Genomic DNA, 12,450 nt, shown 5'->3' with positions numbered 1-12,450 from the left:
CAATATCTTCTAGGACAAGTGGGCCCATGAGAATCTCATGAGGTTTAGTAAGTGCAAGGATCTGGGTCGGGGCAACCCCCCATTATCAATACAGACTGGGAATGAAGGGACTGAGAACAGCCCTGCTGAGAACTTTAGGATGGATGAGAAGCCGGACACAACCTGGCAATGAGCACTCGCAGCCCAGAAAGCCAACCGTGTCCTGGGCTGCTGCATCAAAAGCAGCGTGACCAGCAGGGCAAGGGAAGTGATTCTGTCCCTCTGCTCTGGTGACACCCCACCTGCAGTGCTGCATCCGGCTCTGGGGTCCCCAGCACAGGAAGGACACCGACCTGTTGGACTGAGTCCAGAGGAGGCCACCAAGATGGTCAGATGGCTAGAGCATCTCTCCTGAAAGGAAAGGCTGAGATAATTGTGGTTGTACAGACTGGAAAAGAGAAGGTTTTAGGTGACCTAATTGCAGCTTTCCAGTACCTGAAGGGAGCTCACAAAAACCATGGAAAGGCACATTTTACAAGAGCTGTACTAACAGAACAAGGGGGAATGGCTTCAAACTGAAAGAGAGTAGATTCAGATTAGATAAAAGGAAAAAATTCTTTACTGTGAGGATGGTGAGGCACTGGAACAGGTTGCCCAAAGAGACTGTGGATGCCCTATCCCTGTGAGAGTTCAAGGCCAGTCTGAATGGAGCTTGGTCTGGTGACAAGTGTTTCTGTCAACTGCAGGAAGGTTGGAGCTAGATGATCTTGAAGATCCCTTCCAACCTAGGAATTCTATACTCTTGTTTTTAGGTGCTTAGATCTGCTGAAGTTACACTGGAGGCGAAACTTTCCATGCAGAAGACCTGCTTCTAGACTCAGAAACAGGTTCCAGACAAGGCTGGGTACTAGCAGTATCCTCCTCAGCAGCACTGGCAAAGTCCACGTATTTTGGGAATTAGTCAAATACCTTGGACTCCAGGCTCATCCACATGATAGACACTATCCCTGTACGTCTGTGTATTCACAGAAGCTATGTGTGTGCTATGATATTTGAAATATAATTTGAAGCCTCTGAGAGAAGATCTTGCTGATACACAGATAACCAACTGAAGCACACAAATCTGTATGCACTTCCTTACACCATGTCCAATAAAAGGTGCCAATTCAGACCAAATTCTGGCAGCCATCTGAAAAATTTACATCCATGCATTTCCAAATTTCTTGGAGTTTAATTTTCCAACCAGTGTTTTGGGCTGTTTTTTTTAAAGTTTTGTTTCCTAAAGAAATGACACAAGGTAACAAGGCTTATTTGTCTGTGCTTGTTCACCCATAGGTGAGTTTTAAACAATTTTGGCAAGCAGGGAAGAGTCTCATAGTCATTCACAGGTGCAACACACAGCACTGCTCCTCCAGGAGAAAAAGATCACTAAAGATTAGAGGAGGTGCATGTGAAAAAGAGGTGGTCATCAGAACTTGCCAGAGAACAGAAGGAAATTCAATCCCAAGTTGAAAAGCCACAGGCAAAAAAAAAAAATCTGCTCAGACAATTATTTACAGTGTTCCATAATATGTACACTGCAATATCTCAAAACCACAAGTTCTACTTACCATGAGATTTGGCATGAACATGTGAAACCAATCAAATTCCCCTCCTCCAGCTACTTCAAAGCCTGTAAGAGCCCCTTGTGAGATATATCACATACTGAAAATCTCAGACACAACACTGCACTTCTTCAGATGCACTGGGAGATGCAGCTTTTAGGCACTCATAAAGATCAGAGATTAGAAAGTATTTCTGTTCTCTTATCTGCCAGGACACTGTCTTAATCAGGGCTTCATTCTCCTGCTTCAAGTACTACCAAATAAATTCCTGGAGCTAGAAGAAACAAAGAGGGGTCTGATCTTGCTTGTTATAACCCAGAAAGATGAGGCTTTGCCTCTGAAATTTTCTTGAAAGAACTTCTTAATGATTTAATCTCTACCTCAAACACCTTTTTTTCCAGGCAAGTGGAATTCTTGTGCTTATTGCATCTTTGTTAGTCTGAGGGGGCCTGCCATTCACTGGGCTACTAAAAATTGTTGTTTATATATACATGTGTGAAAAAAGCCCTTTTGCCAACTCTTAAGATACCTAGGCAACCAAGCAGGAATTTTTGAGACCACCGAATAAACTGCAAACCTAGAATTTAGCCATTACTCATCTCTTATTGATAGGCACCTATTTCCTCTCAAGGTCTTCTTGTTCCTACAGCACACACAGGACAGGCATTGCTACCAAAAAAAGTATTGACAAAGAGGAGCAGTATTTGTCCCATGCACATAAGCACTATTCTCTTTCCCCCAAAACAGCAAGTTCAGAAAGGAACACACAGAAAGTTCAACACCTTCCAGCAATGCTTACTCTGCACAGAGGCTGGCAAAACAGAGGTAGAAAGAACTCCCTGCTATGCTATTTCCCATCAGCCCTCCAGTTCTCCTAATATAAACCAGCTTCAGCAGCACTTCTTCTTTGCATGGAATCCTCTCATTAACTCATTTTTCATACTTGATAGCCTTAGTTGACCAAAGTGTTTCGGTTCTAGCTTCATATTTAGGCATCTGAAACTCTCTTAGCTTGCAGTCTCAAGAACATAAGAGGTACATGCACTCACAAATCAGAGCTTCTAGCAAGGCAAGTTAAAGAACAAAAGGCCCTTTCCTGTTTAATTTCGGTGAGGTAGTTCAGTGAGAAAATTCAAACACCACACAGACAATTCATTACAGTATCCTCCTACAGTAGGACTAAACTTGTTCCTTTACTGTCTTGTCTAAATTTGCTTCCTTCAGACAGTGATTCAACTGAATCGATAAAAAAGCTCTCAAAAAACCTCTCATGCTCCTTCCTATAAAACAACATAGTCAGCTACTTTTAAACAAGATTTTTATTGGATGTTTTCCTCCTTCTGAGCTATACAGAATTTCAGAAGCAGCACTTTGTTTCCTCAATGTGTTGACACTGCAAGAGGGAAATAAAAGTTGTCCATAGCCTTATAATTGCTCTGTATTTTCTATGTGCTGCACACATATCAGAATAGGTAGTAAAGGAACTAGGAAAGGAGTCACCAAACTACAGCTTGTTCCACCTTTTATTGAAAGAAACAGGCAAAAATTTCTGTGTTTGATCCCCTCAACAAACAAATCTAAATGTATCTATTAGTGCTTTTGATAGCTACAGTATTCACTAATGTTGCAGAAGGTACCCACATCTCACAGTACTCAAAGTGTTAATCCTGCAGCCTCCGAGATAGGATTGTACATACATCCTTGTTTTACAAATAAGTAACTGAAGTATATGAATGCTTAATTACATCTACAAATCTGACCTCTGGTAGCTAAACAAGTAGTTAGAAGGCTTGTGGAACTTTCAAAGCATTTCAATTTTGCAATCTGAATTTTCCTTTGTTTTTAATCATTGGTCCTTCTAGGATCCCCACACACCCCAGAGGACAGCACTTCTCCCTAGTAACAAGGCACCACCACTCATCCTCATTCCTCTAAAGTTGCTGTGGGAAAGACAAGAGATAGGCTAAGGACTGAATTTGAGAGCAAGATATTGAACAATAAAGCAGGAGTCCTCCAGTGAGAATACAGCACACCTCACATAGGTCATGCTACAACTGAGCCAAAACTGACCTGGACGTATGCCACAGGCACACACAAAAGACTATGTCACAAGCAGAATTGTGTGCGAGCCCTCTAACACCAGTATCCCCAGCCAGAACACAGCTTCCATCAGCTTGGCATGAGATACAGCAATAAACTTACCTGCATCTATGTGCATTAAGTGTGCTGTGCTCCTTTCATTGTCTGAACCTGTAGTTTCACTAGCAATGGGTATTTAGCTGGTATAGCCTGTACACTTTACACTCATATTATGTGCTGCATAAACACATCTCATTTGAATGCTGCTACCCTTTAACAGGACCACTTATTTTATGAAAACAGAAGAGGCATATCAGTACTTCAGAAGATACAGACCCAACTTTCTCCCACTGAAAAACTGTCGCACTCTACTCACTGTCTGACCTATCTAACAAAGCACCTTCCATGCTTAACGTTTAACCTACTAAGAAAGAAAACAAACCCAAAAGAACAGATAGCCACTTAAGTCTCAGCACCATACTCTGCAACAGAGTATTTAAGGTTGATGAGGCTTTCTTCATACTTACTCATAGAAATCTTACAAATGTTTACAAACAATCATCAGCTCCAAATGGTGTCTACTCTGTTGATAGCCTGCTCATACTCAGAGGGATGTATTAGCTGAAACCTGTCTGCCAATTAATGTAACAGCCACAAATTCAGAAATTGGAATGCATTTCAAAATTATCACCGAGGTGACCTACTCCACATATTGCATGTTATCTCTTTGACACAAACCCATGCCTTTGAAACTCAATTAAACAACTAGCTCTGTAATCACAGATGGTTGTAAAGCACGGCTCTGGTTTCTCATGACTCATAAGTTCACAAATTTCAAAATGCATATTTTTACCCTCTGAGCATCAATGAGGTGTTCCTGCAGAATGAACTCTGCAGACATATGCAGCCTAAACTCAGGTACCTTCCCACTGGAGTCAACATCCATTCACATGCTTTGTAATTAAAACATAAAAGTCAAAGACAGCTACATTCATTTTGAAAGGAGGTGCTAAAACATGAGAATATGTGGCCTGGGACACTGAAAACATGTTTATCAGTGAAAAGCATTCTCATCTACACTGTGGTTTTACAAGTTATTGCTATTACACTGACTACGGCTAATTGATGAAATGAGTAAATATGAGGTGAATCAGGATGCTAACACACTGTGCTGCAAATTTATCAACAAACATTAGCCCAAATCCTTACTCTTTTAAGAGGTTGCAGAGTTTGTAAAGATACTGCTAAATTTAGAAACATGAGACAGAAAGACCACAGCAATGAGGCTCAAGTCTGGAAAGGCACTCAGAAACCTACAGTTTTTTAGAACCTACTCAAGTCACTTTCCTATTGTATTTCAATGTGAATTATGTGAATCCAGCAAAGATCTAGAACCAAAATAATTTTATTAGACTTTCCTCTATCCAGCAGCTTGGGATAAGATATCCTCCCTCCAGGCCACGTAAAGCTATGAACCAAGTGATACTTCTGGTTTTGGAAAACCCTCTGCAACACACTCCCAACCAGAACAGAGGGAAAATAGCACAGCTGCTGCATGTATACGGAGTTCTTCAAGAAGCAGATTTTCCACTCTGATCATTACCTACAGAAGCACTAAGCTAAGGAAATGCGTGAAGAAAATGGTTCTGCAGTGTCAACGGCTGTCTGCTGAGATATGCAGAAGCTGCATCTCAAAAGTACCAGCACATTCACTTTCGCTCTAAACACTTTGAAACTCAATCCTTATGATGGTAAAATTGGGATTTCAGAGGACAAAATAATTTTGCCCAACTGCCAAGCACATTACTTATCAGTAGTGCTCTTCTGTCTGTCCCTTTCATCCCACTCTCCAAACACTATCTGTGAACAAACTGACCTACTCTTTCAAAACCCTTAGGTGAACACAAAGCTGAAAACAGTTACATGACATGAGCCCATCTTCTGGCAACAAGTAAAGAAACACAGCTCTACTGTGGCAGGGAACTGAAGAAAGAACTCCAAATACAAAGCTCCAGGGTAGCAAATTCCAGCCTGCAGTCAAAGAAGCCCCAGGATAACAGTAACAACTCAGTACTATCAACACACTCACAGGAAAGCTGTTCTACTTCCAAGACCATCCAGCTGTTGCACTACTCATTTAACCTGTGAAGGACTCTGTACCTAACAAATTCCATATATATATATATATATACACACACAAAAAAAAAAAAAAAAAAAATTCCAAACCCCCTCTATTTCCATGACTATCTGCTATCCTTCCAACAGATGAGAAAACCTCAGCAACTCCGGATCCCAGTTCCTCACACACAGGCCTTTCAGGCTACACTGTAACTGGCTATCTTGCTGCCCTTCTGAAGGACTACTACCAGCTGCGCAACATGCAAGATGTGCATCCTAGCGAGGCAAGACCAGGATCTCCAGATGCAGCATGCAGGTGTTTGGACACTTTCTTCAATTTCACCAGCAGTCATGGCGTTGTTCAGCTATGGTGTAGCCTCTTGCTCTCTCTCAAAAGCATGCACACCCTTCCTGAGACAGACAGATCCCTCAACCAGCAGACAGCCTGAAGGGCTTATCCCCTGGAAGATGCACTCCCAGAGCTCCAGTGTAGCCCTTGATATGCAGGGTCATCATGACATTTAAATTCTTGCACATGGACATGCCAAGTTCCTGCATCCCTCAGTGATTTCAAGTGAAACTACAAAGCAGGTCAACTAAAGGCAGGGGGAAGGAAGGTGGCAGGAGTAGAAAACGGCTTCTCTACTTTTTTCTTCTTCTTTTTTTTTTTTTTTAATTATTATTATTAGAAAAAGAAGTGTACAGGAAAAGAACTTGTCACTGAGTGCATGCACATTCTCATACAAATCTATTAATTGTGGTTAATATTGAAGTTACATTCACCTGAATCCTTTTTTAGAAAGGGAGAAAAATATTCACTGCAAAAGTTTTAAGTTCAAATACAGAATCGTAGTATTAACTAACATGTTCGAACCACCTGAAATTTGAATGGCCCTTTAAAAAAAACATTCAACGACTGAAGGTCTGATCTCAGATTCAATTCACATAGGTATTTGCAAATGTTTCTAACCTAGTAACAACCACCACCAAGATAATATATTGGTCAGATTTTGTACTAAATCATCTATGAAAGACAGCCAGTGTCCTGTCTCCTGACAGGACAAGGAGAGCTACAGAATTCTTCTTTCCCACTGGCACTAGCTGGCAAAGCGCTTGCTGTGATATCACTTCAGACGGACACAGTTACACACCACTCCCATTAAATCTGGAGCACACTTATCTCTCGCCTGCTCTCATTTCTACATTTTCAAAGACTGCCCCAAATCTCTTTCTGCACTTTTCCTGAATAGCAAATAAGGAAAAAGAAGATGCTTTCCAAAAAGTATTATTTTATAAAAACACTTGCATGACTCTTCCACAAATAGATGCCAATAGCACATGGTTCATTCACAGTTGTGGTGACAGTGGCAGCACTGTTTCACCATATTTACCATATGGAAGAAAGAATACCCTGAAAAATCAATTTAACTCTTCCAGCACCAAGCTACACAATATCTGATTCTACAGTTAAGATGCCAGAGTGCCAGACACTGTGAGGAATGAAATTCACAATAAGCAACTTAAAATTGAAATTTACAATACAATAGTCAATTCATGTTACTGAATCTTGAAAGTCTACTGACTGCCACTGACAGCAAGGCACAAACCAGTGCCACAGCCACAACCTAGATTTTTCAATGAATTAACTCATTTATCTTAGGATAATTAAATGGACACATGTTTTTCCCCTCCTGTGTAAGGTCTATCCCCTATTGAAAAAACAGTAGAGAAACCCCCGGAATCTGTTTGGTGTGGGGGGCGGTTTGTTTGTTTGTTTTGGTGGGGTTTTTTTTGTTTGTTTGTTTTTGCTTTACTCTGTTAGCTTTCCAAGAAGGAATACTTCCATTAATGACGTGAACAGTAGTTGCACAGATACACATCTCTACAAAACGGAGAAGTGTTATTCCACCCTGGGTATTTATTTCAACTAGTATTGTCACCACCACCATTTGCGAAACAGCATCTAACTTGTAAAAGATCATTCATTCCATTCTCTCACTTTTCCAACTCATCAGTTACAACTTTCTGCAAGGTTTTACCAAAGAAAAATATGCTTTCTTCCTGAAAGCTAGCAAAAATAAACACCTGTTATATGGACATCTGCATCGGTACACACATTTTCCTCAAGAGAAAATGCTATGCCTGTGATAAGAGTTATGCTCCAGAGCTAGGTTAATTTGAACTGTTTTCAGAGGTGAATTCAGAAAAAGCCACAACTGTTTACAGACCAAAGGGACCAAAGGAAGAAAAAAAAAAAAAAAAAAAAAAAAAAAAAGAGAGAGAGAGAGAAACTGTGCGTCTCGGTTTTCCGCAGCTCCCTGCCAGAACCAAACAAATCCCACGCTCTTATCATTAAACACCTCGATCAGGAGCGTTGTGCCACGTCCGTGAAGCCCCAAACCACGTAACAGCCGTAACGAAGGAGCTGAGGACACGCGGGCCCGGACCCTTACAAACAGCCCCAAGAGTCGCATTTCCCCACAAGTTTCCTGCCCAGCTGCAGCTCCCGGCCGGCAGGGCAGGGCAGGGCAGGGCAGAGCGGGCCCGCTCGCGGGAGGCCCGGGGCAGGCGGCGGGCAGCGGCCTCCCGGCCTCCCCTTGCCCCGCGAGCCGGGCCGAACGCCTCAGCCCGCCCGCTACCAGGCGGAGCTCGCCCGCCCGCAGGGAGGCCGCCCCCGCCCCGAGAGGCCCCTCGGCCCCACCGCCTGCGGGGTCACCGGCGGGGCAGCGCCGGACCAGCCCCGGCTGCGACTCTCTCGCCAAGCTCGGGCAGCGCTTCCAGCAGCGGGAGCGAGTAGGGCCGCCGCGCCCCGGCCACCTCTCTGCCTAAGCGGGCGCTGCCCGGCAGCACCTCCGGGCCGGCACCTGGAGGGGCAGGGCCGGGTACGTGCCAAGGGCGAGCAGCGAGGGGACGGGGCCGCTCCGCTCGCAGCCCCCTCCCCTCCTGCGGAGCACCGGGAGAACCGCGACACCCCCATCCGCTCCCCTTTGCACGCACCCGCCGCGACCGGGGCCGGCCCCGGCACGGCCCCGCCGCCCCCCGGTTTGGCGAGACGCGACAGCGCGGCCGACCCCCGTCCCCGCTGACCTGCCGTGCTGAGCGATGGGAGCGGCGGAGCCGCCGCTGGCCGGGGCGCTGCGGGCGGAGCGGGCGCGGGGCGCGTTAGCCGGACAACGTGCTGCACGAGTCAGCGCGGGGCGGGGCCTTCGCGGGGCACCCTGGGCGCTGTAGTCCTCCTCCGCTGCCGGTGGCTCGGCAGCGAGTGGCACAGGACTACATCTCCCAGCCCGCGGGGCACGCCGGCCCCTCCTGCCCCTCCTCTCGCCCTCCCGCGCGGCTCCTCCGCCGGCCGCCGTGTCCGCTCCGGCCCGGGACCGCGCGGCGCCGTGTCCGCGCCGGGTCCGCGGCCGCTCCGATCTGTGCCGGCGGAGGGGCCGCCAGGGGCTATCGGGATCTCTGCGGGAGCCCCGGAGCGGAGCGTGCGGGGGTGCCATCGCCGGGCTTCCAAGCGCCTTCAGCTTCCGTGGGGGGCGGGGACCCTTCTGGCAGGGAATTGAGCCACGTCTTTGAGGCTGCTTCTCTCTGTACTGGTGAAGCAACTCTGCGGCTGCGGCGACCGCTCTGAGCCGAGCCCGGCTTGGTGCAGCAGGTCCGGCTCGGCGCCGACCTTCCAGCCCTGGACTGGGAGCCAGCAGCGCTGCCCAGGCGTCCGTGCCTGCTGTGGCTGCTGGCGGCGTGCTGGCACACGCGTGGCCGTCCTTGGAAGGCGTTTGGAAATGTGTACAGGTGGAAGGAGTAAGAGAGAGCCCTTAGGGGTGGGACTGCACGGGTTGTCCATGTGAAAACACGCTGTGGGTCTAACGAAGACTGAAATCGCAGGGATATCAGACTCCAAACGATATCAACTCTGAAGTTATTAATGACTTGCTCGATGTGCAGCCCTGCTTGCCACTGCTGTTCTGGCCCTTTGCTTTCTCTCTTGGGCCTCCCTGCTGGAAAAGCGTTAAATGTTTCACCCACAAAACATGAACAATCTGTGTTACACCACCTGTTTAAGGGGCATTTGATGATACTCCAAATTACTAGGCTGATACATGCAAATATTTTTCTGGTCAAGAAAACATTTGTTATCAGAAAGATGTGTCAAGGGTTGATTATAACAACCGGTCATATCCAGGAATTGTCTCTATCCTTTTCCTGCTTCTCTGTTCTGTTTCTGATAAGTCACAGTTCAATGACAGTATGGCTTAAACACCCATTTAGTCTGAGCACACATTTGTTGTCTAAATACAGTTTCATTTGAATAGATGTGAAGGTATGTTTTCTGATCTTTTCTTACTTCACATCTTGGGTTAGTTTAGGATTTTGCAAGTATGTGGTATGTGGAAATCAAGTCCAGACATGTTGATACAGTTGGGAGTTTTACTTCCTGTTTCAACTTGCTGTAAAAGCACAGAACAGGCATTTTGTGTGTGAATGATCAAAACACACCAAATGAAATAAGGTGCAAGCTACGCAGACCTTCAATTCTGAGGAAGAACCATCCAATATCTGACATAAAAGGAAGAAATTTTCACTTTGGTAATTTCAATCTAGGGCTGTACACTGATTCCAAATACATTTGGTTTCCCGCCGCCAACTGCTGATTGAAGGTTACCAAGAAAGATGGGACACTCTACTAGATCAGAATGAGTTGGTTGATGCTTTTGGAGAATGCGTTTGATGGCTTTATTGGCATCCAAAAACATCAGAACTTTGAGTAGTGTTATTTCTAGATGCAGCTGCTCTCTCTGGCCACAGCTGCTTGCTTCTGAGTCTCCCTCTAATCCCACCTCTTCCAGGCATCAGCTTTGCCCAGCCACAAGCTTTCTGTGGCACCAGATCCTGTTCTGTAGCAGGTATAGCCCTGTGAACATTTGCTAAGCAGCATGTGAGAGACCCTTATGCTCAGCAGCCTGAATATCAAGTTGCAGTACTGTCCCTTACACAGCTGATCACAGGTTTTATCCTCAGATTTGCTTAACTATCCGTGTGTGCCGAGCTTATACTCAAGCCCCAGCTACTTGCAGTCATGTGTTTGGTTTAATCTGATACCTTGCGATACTGAACGACAGTTCAGGGTTTTTTTGAATGCAGCTCCTCCTACTATACCACCAATGGTGTTTTGTTCAAAATCTGTGAGCCCCTGGACAGGCTACAGATCTGTTCCCAAGCTTCCCACTGTTTCAGCTGCAAAAGTTCCATGATTTTTTGGTTAGAGCATGAGAGCACTGCCTTAGCCTGCAGGAAAGACCTCACCTGATCTGATCTGATCTGATTGACAAGCCCTGTGCTTTTGGGAATACTATGAATCTTACTGGCCTGATTTTATTTTAGCTTCTGATGCTGCACCCTGATTATGTCAACAGTGTTGGTACTTATGTGTATACTTACTTCAGGCAGTGTTTCCTTTGCTGGCTCAGCAAAAGCTGTGGTGGCTGAACATGCCTTTACAAGGACCAAAGTAAGATGCACGTTTCTACTGACATGAAAGAGTGTGGCTGGAGATTCTGCCTGTGCTGTTTCAGCTTGGTCTGTGGTGCACAAGACTTCTGAAATGGGAGGAAGTTTATCAAAAGCAAGGACCTCTGCCAGCAGGAGGTCTAGATGTGCCCTTGTAAATCGTATTCTGTTCTGTTGTGAGCAATGAATGAGAGAGTTGACGGAATTGATCATTCCATTAATTAGCAGTTTCAAGATGGGTCACTCGTGTCTTCTGAGAAGCCTAATGTGATGTGTAAATCCTGTTCTTAACATTTAATACATACACTAATATCTTCTTTAAATGCTGCTATTGATGCGGGATTGTTTTGAGATCAATGGCAAATGCCAGTAGTGAAGAGAGGGCATGGTAGATGATTCTCAGATTTTTTTAGTGTTTCAACTCTACTTAAAATGCACTTCTTTTTTATACTGATACAGCCTCACAGAATGGTTATCAGCCACAGCACAGTATATCTGAAGTAAGTTTGTTGTGTAATGAGCCAGAAAGGCTACTCATGAACATGCCACTGTTCTTAGCCATAGAAATTTTCAGAAATTTTTGGGATTTCCAGGGCTAGGAGCAAGGAGGGAAAGCTAAGTGCACTTCTGCCTGCCTTCCCTTCCTCCCTTTCCTTCTTTTCTTCCCTCCCTCCTGCCTTCATCTTCCATCCATTCTGCTCTCTTTCTCTTTCGTAACAAGTTATTTTTACATAAGGTTTCTTAACAACTGATAGTGATGCCTTAAGCTTTAGCTTTCATATTTTCAGATTCCGTGCTGCCTAGGGATGTAGCTCTGAGCCTCATATTAAGTGCCAGCTCTCTTCACAGCTTAGGTAGACAAAACAAATCCTTTTCCTGCTGGAGACCAAGGACAACTTTCAGTCCAAAAGCATAAACAACGGTGGACTGGAGGGAGGAACAAGAAGGATGGGATGGGACCTCACAACCTGAAGCTGTAATTGGACAATTAAACCCCAATATGCAAATGGACCAAAACTTATAAAAATGTAAGTTCTTGTGACCCTAGAGCCATCTTTCTTTTGTGACCCTGGGTCCAGCCTTGGTTAGGATCCTGTGGATCCAAGGTGGATCCTGGAGGCCTTTCAATAAATATTTTATTTTCTAGCTTTGACCAGTCTCTGTTTCA

At 45.2% G+C, this 12,450-nt stretch overlaps 1 protein-coding gene across 2 annotated transcripts in view; it reads right to left on the bottom strand.

The window, feature by feature from the left end:
* The window catches only part of TRABD (TraB domain containing), a 33,433-nt gene extending 24,504 nt beyond the window's left edge, over positions 1-8,929 (bottom strand). Inside the window, exon 1 of one of the 2 annotated variants that reach the window (XM_040063176.2) lies at positions 8,868-8,929. The gene's annotated coding sequence lies outside the window, so the exon portion shown is untranslated. Of the gene's footprint in view, positions 1-281; positions 340-8,867 lie in introns of those variants that run through there. The other variant, XM_058420412.1, reaches the window with a different exon arrangement.
* Positions 8,930-12,450: the final 3,521 nt, after the last annotated feature.

This window comes from Hirundo rustica, chromosome 4 (genome assembly GCF_015227805.2).
Source record: "Hirundo rustica isolate bHirRus1 chromosome 4, bHirRus1.pri.v3, whole genome shotgun sequence".
NCBI classification, from domain to species: Eukaryota; Metazoa; Chordata; class Aves; order Passeriformes; family Hirundinidae; genus Hirundo; species Hirundo rustica.
This window is presented reverse-complemented; position numbering and strand designations above follow the sequence as displayed.